This window comes from Peromyscus eremicus, chromosome 2, assembly GCF_949786415.1.
Source record: "Peromyscus eremicus chromosome 2, PerEre_H2_v1, whole genome shotgun sequence".
Classification (NCBI taxonomy): Eukaryota; Metazoa; Chordata; class Mammalia; order Rodentia; family Cricetidae; genus Peromyscus; species Peromyscus eremicus.
Genome location: NC_081417.1, coordinates 20,548,130 through 20,569,709, shown reverse-complemented (window position 1 = coordinate 20,569,709; position 21,580 = coordinate 20,548,130).

The following is a 21,580-nucleotide window of genomic DNA, read 5'->3' as shown; positions in this document are numbered from 1 at the left end:
TTATAGAGGGAACCACTGGGGGTTAGGGAGAAACCTGGTGCTAAGGAAATCACCAAGAATCCACAAGGATGACACCAGCTAAGACTCCTAGCAGTCATGAAGAAGGGTGCCTGAACTTCCCTTCCCCTATAATGAGATTAGTGACTAACCTAATTGTCATCATAGAACCTATATTCAGTAACTGAGGGAAGCAGATGCGGTGATCCACAACCAAGCACCAGTCTGAGCTCCTAGACTTCAGCTGGAGAGAGGAAAGAAGGATCACAGGAGCAAGTGAGGTCAAGATCATGATGGGGAAAACTACAGAGACAGCTGACCCAAGCTGGTGGGAGCTCATGGACTCTGGCCTGTCAGCTAGAGAACATGTATGGTACTGAACAAGGCCCTCTGAATGTGCGTGACAGTTATGTGGCTAGATCTGTTTGGGGAGCCCCTGCATTGGGACCAGGGCTTATCCTGGGTGAATGAAGTGGCTTTGGAACACTTTCCCTAGGGTGGGACACCTTGCTCAGCTTTGACACAGTGGGGAGGGGTTTGGTCCTGCCTCAACTTAGTATGCAAGACTTTGTTAATTCTCCAAGGGGAGCCATACCCTCTCTAAAGAGTAGCTAGGGGGTAGGATTGAGGGAGTAGGGAATGGGAAAAGGGAAGGGAGTGGGAACTGGGATTGGTATGTAAAACAAAAAAATGACTTTTTTCAAAATAAGTAAATTTAAAAAAATATAAAAAAACTATTTGAATAAATGAAAAATTTAAGGAAAAACATCTAAACATATATGGCATCAACGACTAATGTGTTATCATGTATATAGTCTATTGTATATTTATCTAGTTATGTCTTAACAGACATTTAGGCTGGTTCCGTTTTAGGTACTGTGACTAGTGCAGTAATAAACATGTTTAATTGTCTCTGTGGTGTGCTGACTTAGATTCCTCAGGTATTTCACATGAGTTAGTTATAGTTCGATCATATGGAAGTTCCAGCATTAGTTGTTGGAACCCCCGCCCTGGCCCCAGCTGATTTCCATAGCGACTGTACCAGTTTATATTCCTACCAAGAGTAAATAAATATTCTTCCTCCTCCATACATTCAGCAGCATTTGTTTCTTTTCTTGATGATGCACATTCTGACTGCGGTGAGAACGTCTCTCAGAGCAGTGTGAACTGACATTTGCCTGATGGCTGGGGATGATGAAGTCTATGATGGCTGTTGGTCCCTGTGGAGGTCTGAATGAGAATGGCCTCAAGATGCTCATAGATTTGATGTTCAGGTACTAGTTGGTGAGCGGTTTTTGGAGGAGGTCTATCACTGGAGAGTGGTTTTGAGGTAGATCCTGTCTGTCTGTCTCTGTATGTGTGTGTGTTTCTCCTCCTGTCTCTGTCTCTGTCTCTGAGCTACTCTTCCAGAGTTATGCCTAGCTTCCCGATGCCTATCTTGATGTTCATGGACTCACCCTTTGAAACTGTCAGTGAGCTCCATACCAAATGTTTGCTTTTAAGAGCTTCTCTTGGTCACACAGTCCTTGGGCACAGTGTCCCCTCCCAATAGAACAGGAACTAATATAATCCCCACCCATGCTCATTCCTTCTTTTGAGAACAGTCTACTTACTTCTCTAGCCCATTCATCCTTTATTGATTAGATGATGTGTGGGGTTTATTCTGGTGTCTTAATTTTTCAGTCCTTTGTGTATTCTAGACATTAATTCCTCTCTTTGATAAATAGTTGGAAGTTTTCTTTTTCCATTTTATGGGCTGTCCTTTTACTTTGGTGATTATTTCCTTTGCTGTACAGAAACTTTTTAATCACATAGAACCTCATTTGTCAATCCTTGGGATTGTTTCCTGTGACTAGATTTGTTTTTTTTTTTTTTAGAAAGTCTTTGACTATGCTTCTGTCGTGAAATGTGTTGCCTGATTTCCTCTAGCAGTTTCAAAATCACGGAACTGAAATTAAAGTCTTAGATCAACTTTCTATTTTGTGCAGGGTGAGAGACATAGATCTCATTTTATTTTCTGCATGTATATATCCAGTTTCCCAAGCCCCATTTGTTAAAGAGATTTATTCTTATGTTGGATACCTTTGTTGAAAATTAGATAATGTTCGCTATCAAAGTTTATTTCTTGATATTCTACTCTATTTCATTGCCACACATGTTTGTTTTTGTGTTACTGCCATATTTTGCTACTATGGCTTAGCAGTATAATTTGCAGTACAATCCAAGATCAGGAATTGTGATACCTGCAGCATTTCCTTTTGCGCCTATGATTGTGGGCAAAGATGTGGGGACCTAGCTGGTGGAGACTGAAATTGGTATAACTACAGTTTCCAAAGATATTTCAAAATGAAAAATAGATATCTCTATATATCCATATCCAAAATAAAAAAGTACTTCAATAAAAATCATTTAGATTTTTTGATTTGAAATAATTTTAATACCTTCTTGAAACAAATGAAAAAATTTCCATTTGTTCTTTCTTTGGACTTATGTGAGTTCTGTAGAAAAATAGAGAATCAATAAAGAGTAGAATAAAATTAGTAGATTCTCTAATCATCCATTCCAATAACATGTTTATATAACTTTAATATCAAACAAAAATCAATTACTAGCATATAGTTACTGATTCTTATAGAATTTCATCCTATATGCTACAATTCATCTTTTCATCATTTTATTACATATCTTCTGTGGAATCTAATGTAGAATCCAAAATCATTTAGCATCACTTTACCTAAAATTCCTAGATGAAAAGTTTGGTGTCAATAGAGAGACATAGCCTAAAACACACATTCTATACACTCTAGAAAGGAAATTCCCTTGGAAGTAGAAAGCATGTACCAAGGAAGCATGTTACTTCTATGCTGTGAAACTTCTCTTGCTAACCAATACCCATGAGCACTGTGAATAATCTCAGCAAAGCTACTGAGGTGACCAGGCTGTAAATACCAGAAGACCACAATAACAACTATGACAGTGTTCTTGATAGGATCATTTTTTATGCCTAAAAACATCAACGTTACCAACACAATTCTAGCTTCTATATTTTAAATTATGTAAAACTTTCAAACATGTTGTGCAATAGAAGTAACTATTTAAAAAACATCTTTTTATAAAATATTTCCAAATGTCACATGCAGTTATAACTTTGAACTTTTTATATTTTGACTTTTCATCTTGTCTCAAATTGATTGGAACATTCAAGACTCAGAGACAATCATATGGACAATCTGTAGAGCAAGACTATGTTAATATTCTGGGTTCATTTTGCTGCACAGACATAAAACCATCAAAAGGGAGCAGATGAAGGAACCAGAAACACTCACTCATGCCTGCACTTCAAGAAGTTTTTAATCTATGAGGATCAAAGTTCCATGTGTGCAAGTAAAGAAGTTGTGTCCATCAAAATTTACACCTGGATTGATGTGCACGGCCAAGAAAAATACCTGAAATAGCTTTTATCCTTTATTTCAAAATGGCTTCAGGAGAAACTTGGGTTTACTTCCATATTAGTTACTTTTCTACTGCTATGATAAAACACCATTCCTGAGGACACTTGCAGAAGGTGGGGTCATAGGAGCGTATTGCTCCAGAATGATAAGAGTGTCCAGAGATAGGTACAGTGGCTGGAAGAGCAAGCTGAGAGCACCCATCTTAAATTGTCAGCATGAAGCAGATATCATATTAGGCTATGGACTACTTTCTTCTTTAGATATCCAAATCTGCCAGGGCAATTTCAGCACAAAGCATAATTGAAATCCATGTCACATGCTGATACATGAAAACAACTAGAATTTTAGCTTCACTTGTCCCTAATGTGGAAACTTCAAATGAGGCAAAGTTTATTCACTTTGGAACAAGTCTTTAATGTACAGTGTATCAAGTCATTGGGGTCTCCAGGTTTTTAGGGGGTTGTTTATTTGTTTGTGCTTTGCTGTTTTCATTGTTTGATAAATTCCTACAGTTGGCATCACATCTAAGTACTTCTTATTACTAGGGATGTACTTTGACATACATTATGCACAACTTCAAGGGGCTTGGATACCTTATTGAATACAATAGGATTCAATTAAAAATGTAGAAAAAGAAGCCATTAATGTAAGATAGTTAGCAATTTATTCTCAGAAAGAAATTCACACTTTCTCATTCAAGATCAAATACATGCCTAAAGCATATACTCTCCATAAGAAAACAGAAAGCAAAATAATGCTCATATAACTACATACAATTGGACTCTGTCATCTTGTAGCCTGAATTTTACATAAAAGGTATAATTTGAGAGTGTCACAGTTCTAAAATGTGGAACTCACATTTTCTTGTGAACTTAATAAAAGTTAAGGCAGCCTGGCAGGAGTCTGGCATAGTATCAATCAGGAGAGCACATTGACTTTTCTGAGCCATAATTCCAGGAAGAGACTTGGCTGGAGGAATGATGAATCCAAGCCCTTCCTGCACTTATGGTTCCGGGTGTCATGTGTCTGCCCGACCATTTTTTTTTAAAATAATGGCTGCTTTTAATTTAATTGTTTAACTAACTTTTTAGCCTTGACCCTTTTTAACCACAGCTGATCTTTTGTTTCCTTCAGGAGATATGAGGACAAATATAGGAAATTTGGGGTTAGTCTTTAACCTTTCCTTACAGACACAATTAAAGCCAGTCCTTTCAACTAGAGTGATGCAATAAAGGGGACCGGCTATAAAGAAGGGCAGGAAGGAAAGGTCAGAGTCTAATAGAAAAAAGGTGCTAGGAGGCCTTTCCAAGTCCCAAAATATATTGTCCTGCACTTTATTATTCATTCTTGTTGAAATGTCTTTCTGAAAGTGGTAGAATAGTAAATGTGTACTATTGCTGAAGCTATGCATCAGTAAATAAATCTCAAATAATGAATCAGATGTGCTTAAACTATGACCCAAGCAGGAGCCTCAGGTGTCTAACTCCCATTAACCAAGGGGAAATTCTGCCTATGTACACAGCTTCTACTTTTTGAAGGTTTGCCAATCCTTCCAGAATAGAAATGTTAAGAATCATTGGCATATAGAACAATGAGAAATATATTAATTACAAATTAATTTATTCCCAAATCAAAATAGATAGATGTACAAGTGTTGTTTTTAAAGTCAGTGAACTTTTACAAGTGTAACTCCTCAGATTTGGGCATAGTGTCTGGTCAAACTGTTTCACATCTTCGGCTCAAATGACCTAGTTGTAAAATAAACCAACAACTTTTAAATCTTGAACTAGACTGACTGGAGCCAGGAGTATGACATGGTAGAAAGGTGCACAGAGACAGAAACTGGAAGTGGAAACCATACAAGAACAGGTACAGCAGAGGAAACAGAACAACCTGAGTACAAGGAGGCCTGGACGAGGGGTTGGAAGCATATATTGAGAATCCAAATGTGGGAAGGAGAGCCAAAATTTACCACCTGCAACTAAGTGATGTGGCTTTGATGCTCCAATGGTGTGTGTGTGTGTGTGTGTGTGTGTGTGTGTGTGTGTGTGTGTGTACATGTAATGTATTTAGCATTGTTCTTGGCACACAGTGACTACCTATTAACCAATAAATGATCATGATAATAATGGCAGAATCATGATGAAAAAAAATCTCACCTTAAATGAACAGTGAGTGTAGAAGTGTAACCTGGGATTCAGGTTGTGAGCACTGTCCTTGAGGAGGGCATTTGAGTAGTCAGTTATAACTCACTTTTCATACAAAAGCTACTGCTGATCACATCCCATCGTTTACAATCTTACTCTTTATCTATTTCTTTCATAGCTTCTCACATTACATGGTATTTCAGACAGCATTAGCATTAATATATATAGTTTAACATATAATTAATATATAAATTCATTATAAATGATTGCCTAAGAAGCTTGTTGCTAATTTTTAACCCAGCTAAAGTTCTGTCACCCTATTTTCCTGATAAGATCAGCTTCCATAAAAACTATAAAAATTCTGACAGAATGTCCAACACAAATGGGACCTTAAACTCTTTTCTATCTCACTTTACAAATAAAAAATGAAAGGCAGAGGCATCAGGCATTGTTTTCTCAATATCACAAAACTACCAATTCAGTGGTGCAAATTAATATGAACACATTTAGTTTTTCTAAATTTAATTCAAGGCTCTGAGTATGCACAATGCAAAATGTTTGCTGAATAGGTTGAAGCTGTTAATGCTGATATGTGCTTGTGTGTTTGTTTGTTAAAAAAAACTGGAAATGACTGTCCAGAACCCTGAACAGATGCTTCTACTTTTATGACCAATCCTATATCTTGGGATTAATTTGTATACTTATTGCACATATTAATTACTATCAGTAACATAGCATATGAAAGAGTATATCCATCATTCTCTCAGCAAAAATCAGAGGCATCAATCAACCTAAAATTGGCAGGACAAACTTCAAAGTAACACACACTTCCTCCAGCCTTGCAGACAGAAATTAATTAAATGTGATTAATTGTTCCAGAAAGCACACTCATTATGTTCAGCAAAGCCAGGTGGCATATGGTACAGTTATCACAAGAAGTTGTTCTGCTCTCTTTCTTTTTTTTTCTTCTTTTGTGATATTTGAACAGCTTTAATGTAAATCTAATACCACCAAATATTTATATCTGCATATGGGGAAGGCTCAAATGGACATATTTTTTTGCAATATTTTTATTGCTTATCTGGGAATTTCACATCATGGACCACAATCACACCTTCTTGCCATTCCTTTGAGGTCCACATCCCAACCCTTGTGACTCCCAAGAAGAAGAAAAGAAAGAAGAAAGAGGAGGAGAAGAAGAAAATCAAAACAGAAAAAAAAAAAAAACAAGCCCAATTTGTGTTGCCCATATACTCACTGGAGTATGATCAAACTCCTGTTGGCCAGACCCTTAAAGAAAATTGAATCCTTGCCCACCAGCATCCCCACTGGAAGCCACCAACTGTGGAGAGCTATACTTAACATCCTTATCACAATTTTTAGGAGTTCACTTGGATGGCTCTCTGTCTAGGCAGTTACTTTTGGGGATGTGTAATAGGTGGGGTGAGGGGTAGGGTTGTCACAGAAGCCTTCTATGACCCTCTTTCTCAACTGTGAGTCTGAAGTCATCAGCGTCTGCAAAAATAGCTTCCTTGCCCTTCACAGTCAGTGGGGACACAGATCATGAACTTCCATTTTCTTTTTACCATACCTTTTTACTTTCAAACAATGCTCTAAACCACTATGCCACATGGAAGGGGAAAGCTCAGATATCAGTGATCGTTCAAAATGCCTTGAATTTTCATCTAACTGTCAGTCATTTTATCCCATGTGCATTCATGGTTTATGTAATAATTTTAGATGCTTAAGGTATTAATTTTTGTGACACTGAGTGAGAAAATACTGTGACAAAATGGAAATTTGAAAATAAGCTAAAATGATACTTGTAATTTTGGAATAATTACTATTTTAAGTGGTCAGTATAAGACATATGAATGTTTTAACTTTCACCATTGCAGTGTATTTCTAGCAAAATAAATATGAATTGCGTTTATTTAGCATGAAAATAAAAGCTATTTGAAGTGTGCTATGATAGTCAATGTCTTCTCTGCAGTTTCTGAATACAGCAAAGGATTATGAAGAAAAATGAATGAACAAAAAACAAAACATTGTCTTTATGATATGAGTGACATGTTAGATGATGAAACTGTTCAAGGCCTTAATTAGAAATATATTAAGCATAACGACTTGCACACCTATTACAGCACATTATTCATTTGTTCAGGAAAAAAAGCAAAAACAAAAAATTAACATTGGTTAGAAGAAATGTAATTTTCTTTTCCACAAAAAATAAATAGGAATAACTACTACTAATATGTTATTCCTCCACATCTTTCTTAAAACACGAGTTATAATATTTGAGAATTTTTTAATAAACAAGTCTTTTCTTTTATGAAACTTACTTAATTGATTCCGATTCAAATTCTCCTGACTTCTCTACTGCATTCCCAACAACTCTGCCGTTATGGGATGCTTTAAAACTGCCCTGCTACCTGAAGATTTCAGAGCAACTGTAGCTGCTCAATCTATAAATTCAGTTTTAATGGTCAACAGTATAGGAAAACAGTTTACAATGTCATCTTGCCATCAGAAAACAACATAACATAGAAGCTGTACATTTTTGAAGAAATTAAATTGAATTGTCAATCGAAGGGGGAAACTGGGAGGGATCTTTGTGTGCAGTAATAAAAGTACTGGAACTCAAAGAGGAAGGGGAGGGAGGCATAGTCACAGAAACTGGTATAAGTTAAGAGCAGTGTGATAACTTGTGATTTTCCTCTTTCAAATACCATACAATTGGAAGTAATGCTTGAATGCTAACAATTTTCCATAATCACACCATTACAAAGGGATAATTAAAGTGCATGTTCCACCCAATATTTTCTCCTACACAACTTACAAGAATTTTACTCAAATTAACAGGCAGTATTCCTCTATCCCAGAAATGTGTTAGTTTGATTGTTAGTTTTCCCTGTACAAGGAAGGCATTAGGGTAGCTCCCCTTGCCTTGTGCCCATAGCCAGTGACACTGAGAATAAGTTCACTTGGGGACTTAGGCTTATCTCATATGATACATTGAAGATGACCTTTGTCCTGATGGGAAGACTAGCCAGGCATTAGGAATAACATCACACTGTTTCTTGACTACCTGAATGCATGTTTCAGTATTTCTGAGATGCTTTCTCATTTCACTTGTTTTATGAAACAATGATCTATGACAAAGTCAATTAATACTTAAAAATTTACTTCATGTACATCATTGAATGTGTATGTCCATAAAATCTTTCCTAAGATTTTGACAGCTACAAAGGTCATATGAGTTGTAATTAAATTAGAATCTCAATTTTTTAATGGAAAGGGAAAAAACAGGAACTAATGGAACTATGTTTTAATTTAATTTTACAATAGTTTTTCTTGCCATAGCTTTATTCTAAACTACAGCACTGCCAGGAGAAAATTGGTTCTGCATCAGATTGTTTTAATACATTGCAGCTAACTTTGCTGTTCAACAACAGTGAATTATCAATAATGTCCCACAGTCCTATGAATCTATGTATGGCTCTTTGGGAGGAGCTGAGACTATGTAGGTAGCGTTTAACATGATAAGATCAAGAAGAAAATTATTCTTATTTATTTTTGTGATTATAATTAAGTGAGAAGAAAAAATTCTATGTTGTAGAACATCATATGTGCATTGTGGAGTGACAAAACAGCTCTTTGGTATAGATTCTAGCACACATTTTAAAAGGTATTTTGGTGGCAATGACTCAGACTACTCTTCAAGTAATGTGTTAAGTAGTAGTATAATGTTATTAATTCTAGCCTCACGATACAGACCCCTGTATAAACATTTTATTCTGTTTCAATGTCATTTTGTGTCACTTGTCAGTGAACATGATGAGGTTGTTTGTATTTATCTTTCTGTGGCTGGCTAATTTCATCTAATATCATGTCTTCTAGCTTGATGCGTGTTGTTTCAAATGACAGGATTTAGGCATAAATAATATCTTCTATTTACCCATTCATCAATTGGTATGTATTTTAGTTGATCCTACACTTTGCCTCTTAGAAATAGTGCTATAATGAACATGAAAGTGCAGATATCTTAAACAGTTTGACTTCACTGCATTTGGAAACATGATCAAAATTTAGATTGCTAGTTAACATGGCAGTTTAAGATTCAATTTTTGGACCTCTCAAGCACTTTGATTCTTCCTATTCTCATGTGGTCTTCATTTATCATGGTCTCTTATTCCTTGTTCTCCCTCTCTGTTTTTGTTTTTGATCTATCTGGGATCTCCCGTTCCACTAAGCTCTCTTTCCCTCAACCTTTGCCCTTTATTACCCCCACTCATGTTCAGGTTGTTCATGTAGATCTCATCCATTTCTCTGTCATTGGGAGATCCCTGTGTCTTTCTTGGAGTCCTGTTTTCTAGGTAGCTTCCCTGGAGTTGTGAGTAGCAATCTAGTCATCTCTGTTTTACATCTAGTATCCTCCTATGAGTGAGAACATACCATGTTTGTCTTTCTGAGTCTGGGTTACCTCACTCAGGATGATTTTTTCTAGATCCATCCATTTGCCTGCAAACCTCATGATGTCATTGTTTTTCTCTGAAGCTTTTGTAGAGCAAAGGATATGGTCAACAAGGCAAAGCGACAGCCTACAGATCCACAAAGATACCTCCACAATAGACTACTGGTAATGGTCGAGAGGCAGCCCGAACTGACCTACTCTGGTGATAGGATGGCCAAACACCCTAATTGTAATGCTAGAAACCTCATCCAATGACTGAGGGAACCGGATGCAGAGATCCACGGCCAGGCCTCAGGTGGAACTCCAGGAGTCCAATTGGCGAGAAAGAGGAGGGTTTGTATGAGTGAGAATTGTTGAGACCAAGGTTGGAAAAAGCATAGGGACAAATAGCCAAACGAACGGAAACACATGAACTATGAACCAATAGCTGAGGAGCCCCCAACTGGATCAGGCCCTCTGGATAAGTGAGACAGTTGATTAGCTTGATCTGTTTGGGAGGCATCCGGGCAGTGGGAACGGGACCTGTCCTCAGTGCATGAGCTTGCTGTATAGAACCTGGGGCTTATACAGGGACACTTGGCTCAGCCTGGGAGGAGGGAACTGGACCTGCCTGGACTGAATCTATTAAGTTGAACTCAGTCCTCAGGGGAGTCTTTGCCCTGGAGGAGATGGGAATGGGGGATGGGCTGGGGAGAAGGCGGGGGGGGGGGAGAACAAGGGAATTCATGCCTGATATGTAAAATTAAATTAAATTATAAAATAAAATTTAAAAATTAAAAAAAAAAAAAAAAAAGATTCAATTTTTAAGATAATTAATTTACATCCCACTAACAGTATGTAAGGATTCATTCTCGTGTACAGCTTCACTAACACGTCATTTCATTTTATTTTCCATACTGCCTCTCCTAAAAGGTGTGGCATTATTTCATATTTGATATTTATTTGTATTTCCTTGATGAGTGGTGATGTTGAGCATTTTCTCATGTAACTCTTGATCACTTAAATGACCTCTTTAAGGAAATGTGTATTTAGGCCCTGTGCTAGTGATTGAACACAGGGACTTAAGCATGCTTGTCAAAAGTCCACCATTGAGCTATACAACCCATTCTCTCTCATTCGTAAACTGAGATATTTCTTTTCTTGTTACAGACTTGCTTGACTTACACATATATTTTAGATACTAACTTATACATCTGGTTTGAAGATGTTTTTAAACATCTATAGGTTGTCTCCACATTCTATTGGTTGTTTCTTTGATTTTGCAACATTTAGTTTGATCCCTCTTGATATTATTTTATTGGTCACTATGCTAAAGTGCTCACAGACAAAAGCTCTTTACTTAGATCAATGCATGGAGATTTTCTTGTGTTTTTTATTTTACTTTCATAATTTCACACATTATGTTTAAAGCTTTCATCAATTTTGAGTTGATTTATTTCGAAGATGTCAAAGATCTACTTTCATGTTTATACACACAGATATGTAGTTTTCTGGCACCATTTATTAAAGAATCTCCTTTCCTCATTATGTGTTTTAAGCATCTTTGCTGAAATTAATTGACTATAATATGTATACTTATTTCTTTGTTCTCCATTTCCCCTTTTTGTCACACATATATTTGCTGAATGTTTGAATATTCTAGAATCCCTCATAGCCCATCATCAAAAATACTTATTTGGTATGTTGTTTTGCTTTTCTATAATTTCATAGGTTCTCCTTCTTAATATTGGTCAATTGACACTCTTGTCCTACAGAACAAATAAAATAAATAGTTTTGCAAATCTGGGTAAAAATGTTATCTTTCAAATCAGCTAAGGCATCAGCACTCATAGAGAAACTCTATGACCCTCTTGTTTCGGTGATTTTTCTGCATAACTCACTAATCCTAATTATTTTCTTGCTACTAGACTGTCAGGCTCTGAAAGCAGGAACAGTCAAGACTTTTCAGCTCTTGGTTTTGGAATAATGACTCAGAAATTGTATGTGCTTAACACATATCTTAGTGAGTAAAAGAATGAGATTTATTTAAATTCTAAATAAAATCATTACAGTACTACTGTCAATTCTCACACTTGACTATTCTGAGAAGCATAATGGTATCATATAAAATCAATTTTTATATGACAAGGGTCTGTATTATCAACTGTACTATAATAATAAGCAACTTTTGAAAACAAAAATAAATTTCCCAATATTGAAAAACAGTGGCTTTTCTGCGTTTTTGTTCTGTTTTTGGTTTTGGTTGTGGGGGGCATATTTTTTGTTGCTGTTTTTGTATTTTGGTTTTGTTTTGTTAAGATAAAGAGCAGTTTGCAACCTCTCTGTTAGTCATTGTAGTAACAGAGAGTTGCCTCATCTTGAAAACCTTAAACATTTATTGCTAAAGATTCAATTTTTATTGAAATATGAGCAAGGGTGTGAACATTTCAAATCCAATGCATTTGGATCTGCATAGTGTTAAATTAAGCTATGAGAAAACATATGTAATATTTTAGTGTTTAGATAAAATGGAAAGATAAAAAATTAGATGATAAGAAAATCCCTAAATTGTCATACATTAGATTCTTAAAATATATATCTAATAAATAATGAAAGGAAGAATATATAATTGTAGGTAACTATATTTATACATAAAACCTACATCTATCACTGAATTTACAAATTATTTCTTAACCTTTATGATTTAATTTTGAGGTAAAAATTTTTGGCAAATTTTCTAGTTTGGTTATCAAAGAATTATCAACAATATCCTTTGTAATTGCATTCAGGCACCAATTACAGTGTTCAGGGAGATATTTTAAGCCAAATGACACTTTCTACTAAGTTGTGTATGTTCTCCTTATGTGGACATAGCAATACAAATAACTATGGCCCAGTCAACTGGTCACAGAACTTTGAAACAGGGATTCATAAATTGCAGAGGCAACAGAACCACAGAAGTACACTACTATTTAACTTCCACACAGGCACAGAGAACTCTTCATTTGAATGCCACATGCCAGCATAAACTGAGGGCTTGAGTCATTCTGAACTAAAATAGCACTCTTAGATTTTAAGTGTATAATTCCATCTTGAGCAATGAGAATCATAGTAATAAAAGAGTACCCAAGTTTAAGTATATGACTGAAAAAACTCCATTGCAGTTTGCCTCAACTTAACTAGTGGGGAACAGTTAATCCCAGCATTGCTACATCAGAAAAATAAAATAAGCTGTAAATGACTGCTATTTCTTCACATTGTTGGTTGGGAATCCTATTGATTGTAGTCTTGCTTTGACTTGATAGTTATCTGTGATAGCAAAACTGCATGTCTTGAGCCCATCTAAAAACAAATGCTCTCTGATCTCAACAATCAAGATTCAGTAGAATAACAAATGATTTTTCAGGATGTTATATTCTGGAGAATGAGAACATAGTGCTTTCAACAAGTCAACCTTGACATTAAGCTTACAGAAAATGACACAGAATGAAAGTTACCATGCCAGTAAATTATAGACTAGAAAGATAAAAATACCCCCAAGGTCATATATGCTTGTTGAGACTTAGTATTTGGATTAAGCCCAAAAAAATCCAGGTTTGTCTACTCTGATTTAGGAAGGCATTCGATGGGATAGATATGTTTTGCTGAGACATCCACTCTTGTCAGTGACCAGCAGAAAGCAGAAAGGTTAGTGTGGATGTACTAGGCTGACAGAAATACCTACAGGTCCTCACTTCACTCCCTCCATAGCTCTATTAGCAGTTATCAGGACAGAAGCCCCAGGCCATTCATAACACTGAAGACATTTAATTCATGCCATATATGTTCTCCTAATTGTGTTTCCAGTCAGCATGATTCCACTTGGAAAATGCTGCAGCAGAATCTGAGAGGAAGACAAAATGAGATAGCAAAAGTTTAAAATTATACTTGGGTCAAGAATTCTCAAATCTCTTGTTGAATACATGAAATACTTACTTGCTTTCTGCTGAAGCAGGATTTTTTATGTTAATATTTGGATGAAGGCCCAGATCCTTCAGTGAAGAGGAGAATTACTTAATAAGCAGTGCTTTCATGTGCGCATGCGCTCGAGTGTGTGTATTAAAATAATGTTAAAATAATGAATGATATCTTTGTTTGATTTGAGTAACTACCCGTAGAGATGAATAATGAACTGCTTTCTAGGTAGCAATCTTGGGATGCCTGCTGAAGGTAATGTGGAGCTCAACATCTTGGATTGCAAGAATTTCCTTCTTATGGTCATTTGTTTTAATTAAATGTCACCTGAAGGGAAAGCATAGATGTATGAGAGAGCTGTAACTTATTGTTTCTTCACCAAGTTCTAAATTACAATAAAAACAGTATTTTTTTAAGTTTCTAAAAAGTCTTAATAAGGAACCTTAAGTGGACAATGTTCCCTTTGCTCACAATAATATGTGATCGCCACTCAACCACAAATGATTCTCTGGTCTAAAGTCAGCGTTGTACTCGGTGAAATCTCAACTAAAAAAGCAGACTTCTAAGCAGCTAAATTTCCCTTCTAAGAGGTGTACATGCTGACCTTACTCCAATGAAACTTTATGATAAGAAAACATAAAAATGTAATAGTTATGATGTATAAAATTTCAAAATACATGTAATTTTTATTTATACATTTTTAATTTGGGAGTCGGGGAAAGAATGGTTTGCTAAGATACCCTTTCACAAGCCAAGGGTGATCAATAGGCAAGGCTATCATTGTATAAAAATGGAAAACTTAGGAAAGACTGAAAATCTCTTAATCTCATCATGGTTTTCCCTGCAGAGTCTTAGTTGTGACTAAAATGCACCCATGGATCTATGTATAGAAGTCACATCCAACTCTGGGGCTTATGGCTCAAACGCTATTAGAAGATATAAAACCTAGTGCCAGATGGAAACAATAGACCATGTGTCTTTGTGGTACCACAATCATTTCCCTTCCTTCATAACAACTAAAGAAAGACAGATTATTATACTAATTTCTCTAATGATCTTTTTTTCTTCTAACAGATCCTGAACAAGTTTTTAGTGAATCATGCACTATTTTGAGAAGTTTATATTCACTAACTGACTTGGTCCTAACCAAATCCCTATGCAGTCAAATATATGAAAACCAAGACAGAGAACAGCTAAGTGACTTGCCAAAAGACAATACTGGCTCACAGCTTTGGTTACCCATTTCCTTGAATAATAATTATCTTTACCATTTTATATTATAGTAAGCTATATAAAAGAAAGCTCTGGAACACACAGTACTATTATTAATCATTATTTTTCCAAACCCTGGTAGATATTACTTGGCTATCTCCTCAATACATAAAAAATCAAACTCCTAGGTATATCAATAAATTATTATCTTCAGATTTAATGAGACAACATTAAACTCAGTGTTTGTTTTGTATTAGAGATTTTTATCATACAGGGCTGTCTTCATTTCAAGACCTACAACAGTATAAAGTAGGCAGTCCATATTATTATCTTGTGGATTTTCAAGCTAACTAAATGATGACCTTGGTGTTCTTGATGTATGAGACACTCCATGTAGACAGTTGCATGAATGCACTATGCAACAAACATATAAATAATGGCACTGTGGTATTTTAATAGATGAGCACACCTTTCTCTGGAAGCCTCTTTGGAGGGGGCAGAGAGAAAAGCTTTACTGTTGGATCAGCTTCACAGGAAGGAAAACAGAAAAGCATTAACAGGCTCAGATGTCTCATGATAGGTTACAACATGAGGAATATGAGAAACTATGGGAAATGAATGAAAACTTGAAGTACTCTCAGAAGAGTCACCTAAAATGCTTCTATCATGGGCTCCACAGGACCATTGCATTCATATAGTGTGAGCCTAAGTGGTTGCAAATATATTGTTCTCAGAAGAAGTATTATCCAGTGATGTTAAATGGTGAAGGAGTGAAAGACAAAGACAACATAATAAGAGCAGGGTGTAACTTTGGGAGAAGTGAAGCACATTATCAATGTACACCAGTGGGGAGCACAGTGTGAGTAAAATAAAATTGACCAAATAAATCCTAAAAGTTAGCCTTATTAAACTTTCTATGTCACTATGCCACATAAATTATTTAACGAGAAAATATAGGATTAGTTACAAATTAAATTTCAGCTCAGAGACAGGAATGAACACAGAGACCATGGAGGAATAGGACTGACTGCTTGCTCTCTGCAGTGTGCTGTTTCCTGTCTTATATAATCGAGACCTACCTGCCCAGCAATGGCGCTGCTCACAGTGCACTGTGCCCTCCTACATCCATTAGAAATAATAATGAAAAATCTCTGTAGATGTGCCCACAGGCCACTCTGATAGAGGCGGTTCCACAGCTGAGGTTCTCCCTTCTAGGGAGGTCAGATTAATAGCCTAGAGTAGCCATGACAGATATTATATTGATTAGAATGTATTTTGATATTCTAATATATGTAATGCACATACTAGAATGAACTGTCAATTTAGCAAACAATTTTTTGTGTGCTTGTGTGTGCCTGTGGGATATGTACATGTGTCCCTGTGTCGTGTGGGTGTGAGGGAAGTGTTTTTCTATGCACACACAAGTTTTATTTTTTAAGCCACTAGGTCTACAGTGAAAACTGAATTTATCAAAGAATTTTTTCCAGTTTCAATTAAGTACATGTATGAACACATTTTTAGAGGGGTTACGTTTTTCGTTCATTTTAAGAATTAAAATGCACAAAAGAGTACAATATTTTAATTTTTGGAACTTTAACAAGACTTACATATAATGGTGTGAATTTCTTCTACTAGGTTGAACATCAATTATCAAAAGTGTTACAGATTTTTCTCCAAGACTGTGGAATATTTATATATACATAATAAGAATTCTTGAGAACAGAACACAAGTTTAAAGACAAAATTCATTGTTTTTCATATGTTTTTCTATCTATATAAAAACTAAAGGTAGTTTTATATATTTGTGTCTGTTTTCACTAAGAAAATTTATTTTTATATTTCATATACATATATTCATTCTTGAGTACTCTCATGCCTAACCTCCCCTCTCTGTCCCACCCCAGTCAATTCCCTTCCTCTTCAAGATTCTCATTTTCCAATTCTGTGTCCTGTATGTGTGTGTGTGCGTGTGTGTGTGTGTGCGCGCGTGCGTGCGCGCGTGCGTGTGTGCATGTGTGTGTGTGTGTGTGTGAGAGAGAGAGAGAGAGAGAAAGAGAGAGAGAGAGAGAGAGAGAAGAGAGAGAGAGAGAGAGAGAGAGAGAGAGAGAGAGAGAGAGAGAGAGAGATGACTATCAAGTGATCATGGATGTAGAACTTTTCATTGGAGAATGGTGGACTCTAAGGAACAGAATACTTTAATACCTCTGTGTGACAAGCAAAATGATGAACAGAGTCCTAGTTTCTCTTCCAGTTATTATGGTAACGCCCTGAGAAAATCAACTTAAAGAACAAAGAACTCCCTTTTACCTCAAGGTTACACATCATGTTCTATCATGGCAAGGAAGCCATGAGCAGGAGCTTGAGCAATCTAGTCACATTATATCCACAACTAGTAAGTATGAAATGATGGATACTTGCTTTTGCCTTACCTTCTCCCTGTATCATGCAGGAGCCACGCCTAGTGAATAGTGCCACCCATAACAGTGGTCAGGTCTCAGTTAGCCTAATCAATATAACTTCCCTACAGGCATGAGCAGAGAGCTACCTCCCAAATCCTATCAAGTTGACAAATGAGGCTAACCATCACAACAGAGTAGCCAATCTGATTGCATTTAAGGGTCTTTACCTCAAATCCACTAGTAAGATGTTTAAAAACAAAGTTATGAGTTTAGTAGAACAGCATTTTTGCAAAAAGAAATTCTTACAAAGATCTACTGAAAGAGAAACTTTGCTAGAGCAGCTCTAACATCAATAGGTAATGGAAGCTAGAGAAGGCTTTTTGAACCCAGAATAGTATCTGCCAATGAGTTAGGCATGCACTAAGAACTGAAAATAGAGGTCTGTTTTCCATGGTAAAGAATGAAAGGAAGAATTTATGTCTTTTGTTAGAAAAAAACATTCTGTTAAGAGACACTTGCTAAAGCTTAATCAGAATGCAGTTTCTTTTACACAGAAGTCAATGAAATCCAGAAAATTGCACTGTTCAGTTATATCCAAAATATGAACATGCAACACATCCCTTCACAGTAGCTAAACAATTATAATTCATTGAATTATGTTCATCAAATTAAGTCTCAATCTCAGTGTGTTTTGTTCTTTAATGTGTGCCTCTAAACAGAATGGATATTATTTTACTGAAACTATTCCAGGATCAAATAGAGAATCAAGGGAAGCTTTTTTTCTGGTCACAAAGAATAGCAGCAATCAACTAATGGAAAATAAAAGTGTTAAACATCTCCAAGAAGCCCAAAGCCATACTGAGATGGTTGAGTTTAGGGAACAACCAGTCATCTAACTACCATACATCTCAGAAAGATTCACAAAACAGATGCAGAAGACTGTGCTTAATTCAATGGCACTAACTTCCATAGTGTATTATAAGACCTTTAATAGAATCATATGGGGGATAACTCAAGAATGATTTTTCTAGCACGACAATTAGGGTGTTTGGCCATCCTTTCACCAGAGTAGGTCAGTTAGGGCTTTCTCTCAGCCGTTGCCAGTAGTCTATTGTGGAGGTATCTTTGTGGATTTCTGTGGACCTCTCTAGCACTTTGCTTCTTCCTATTCTCATGTGGTCTTCATTTATCATGGTCTCTTATTCCTTGTTCTCCCTCTCTGTTCTTGATCCAGCTGGGATCTCCTGCTCCCCCAAGCTCTCTTTCCCTCGACCCTCGCCCTTCATTACCACCACTCACGTCCAGGTTGTTCATGTATATCTCATCCATTTCTCTGTCATTGGTCGATCTAGGATTGCCAAACACCCTAACTGTTGTGCTAGAAACCTCATCCAATGACTGAGGAATCTGGATGCAGAGATCCAGGGCCAGGCCCCAGGTGGAGCTCCAGGAGTCCAATTGGTGAGAAAGAGGAGGGTTTGTATGAGCAAGAATTGTTGAGAACAAGATTGGAAAAAGCACAGGGACAGATAGCCAAACTAGTGGAAACACATGAACTATGAACCAATAGCTGAGGAGCCCCCAGCTGGATCAGGCTCTCTGGATAAGTGAGACAGTTGATTAGCTTGATCTGTTTGGGAGGCATCCAGGCAGTGGGACTGCGACCTGTCCTCAGTGAATGAGCTGGCTGTTTGGAACCTGGGGCTTATACAGGGACACTTGGCTCAGCCTGGGAGGAGGGGACTAGACCTGCCTGGACTGAATCTACCAGATTGAGCTGAATCCCCAGGGGAGTCTTTGCCCTGGAGGAGATGGAAATGGGGGGTGGGTTGGGGGGAAGACGGGATTGGGGGGTGGGAGGGGGAAGAACAAGGGAATCTGTGGCTGATATGTAAAATTAAATTAAATTATAAAATAAAAAAAGAATGATTTTTCTATAGGACCTATTTGTACTGTCAGACACTTTTATTCATGTCATTTTGAAGTTGCACCATTCTTTAAATAACATAAATTGTTATTACATGAATTTCAGAAACATGAGATAAGGCACTAAGAGCATGCAAAGCATTGACAGCCATCATTCCCATGCCACATGAGCTGGTCTTAGGTATTCTCTGTCTTCTTCCTAGAGAAACTCCATCAGAAGAGAAAATTGACAGAAAGAAGAGGTCAATAAGGTAGAAAAGAAAAACTGAAACTTGTAATAAGAACATTTTCCTCCCGTCAATAGATACATTATAAGCAGCAAGAGACTGACAATGAAAGGAAAAAAAAATTCCTATATTAAATTTAGGTGGATCAGTCTAGAGAAGAGACTAGTTCAAAACTTATGACTATAAAACAGACTATGTTTGCATTAGGTGTCATCTTCTGGGTAGATATTTATCAATCCATCTACAATAATCAATTATGGAAACACAAGAATGGATGGATATTTGGCAGTCCCTGAGTGCCTATGCCTCCTGCTCTACCTTCCCACATTAGTCAGACATCCAAACCTCTCAAAAATGAATAGGCATTAAAAGTAGCACATCACCTTGGAAAAGTACTAAAGCTTGGGTCCAACACAAGAACTGAATTAAAACTGGTGGTTAGGAATGGAATGTGCAATAGAGACATCATCAAAGCTCGGTAACTCTATAAAGTTCTGATACTGTAACCACCACCACACCAAGCCACTAACCCAGGTTTGATCCTTGTCAAACACACACACACACACACACACACACACACACACACACACACACACACACACAGCGGGGGGGGAGTGAAATGACTGGAATGCTGAACAAGTTTAAGTTTGAGGCTACTTGAGCAGATAATTCCATTACAATTCCATCCATCTGTACCACAAACTCTAAAACAACAACAAAAACAAAATAAAACAAAAGAACAATAACAACAAAAACCATGAGGTTGACCAGACAGCAGTGGTGCACATGTTTAATCCCAGTACTCAGGAGTCAGAGGCAGGTGTTCTTTGAGTTCAAGACCACGCTGGTCTACAGAGTAACGTGTAGGACATCCAGGACTATACAGAGAAATGCTGTCTCAAAAAACCAAAACAAATAAACAAAAAAAAAATCATCCACACTATACAATACAAAATTAATGAGCCTAAGAACAAGTAAATATCATCATATTAATTATCAGAGAGAATTATAGGAACTTGTATAAATATAACCATAACAAATATGCTAATGCATGGAAATAAGGAGTATATAAATTCAACACAATTTTTTTAACTTTTGTGAGATAGTGTCTCCTAGGCCAGGAGGGCCTTACACTTGCTATATAGTGGAGAATGACAGTGAACTCTTGCTGTTCTTGCATCGGCCACACAAGTGCACACATTATAAGTATTGTGCTACCTTACATGGAAATAATAACTGAACAGACAAAACAGCATACTTGTTTGGAATAAGGAATGGATTGTAGAATTGACAATGTGAACTAAGCTGAATTCACTGAAATTCACTTGCATAAAGTGTGTACTAGGAAACAGAGAAATTCTCTAGGTAGAAGATGATGAGCTGCTGTTCTTAAAATGGTGCTGTATTGGACAAGCTAAACTTTAACATGATTCCTAACTACAATATAGTTTACAATTCCATGGCCAATATAAAAGATTTAAAGTAGTAATTTGGGCAAATTTAATCAGTAACTCTATTTGTTTCTTTTTCAGTAAAAATCTCTTATCTAGAGTAAAACTACTCATTAAAGAAAAAAAGGGGGCTTTGTGCTAATATAGTGATTTAAATTAACCAGGCAGACATGGATCAGTGTTTCACTCATGAAGAAACATGCCTGAGGCTAAAAACTTTCACCAAAGAAGCAAAAAGTAGACATCATAGGCCAAAGCATACTGAGACAGCAGATGCATAAGAAAGAAAGCTGCCGTGAGTGTAAAATGACATTCAGTATGCCATGCTAGGTAAGGGGAAGTAAGAATGGGCAGAAAAGAAT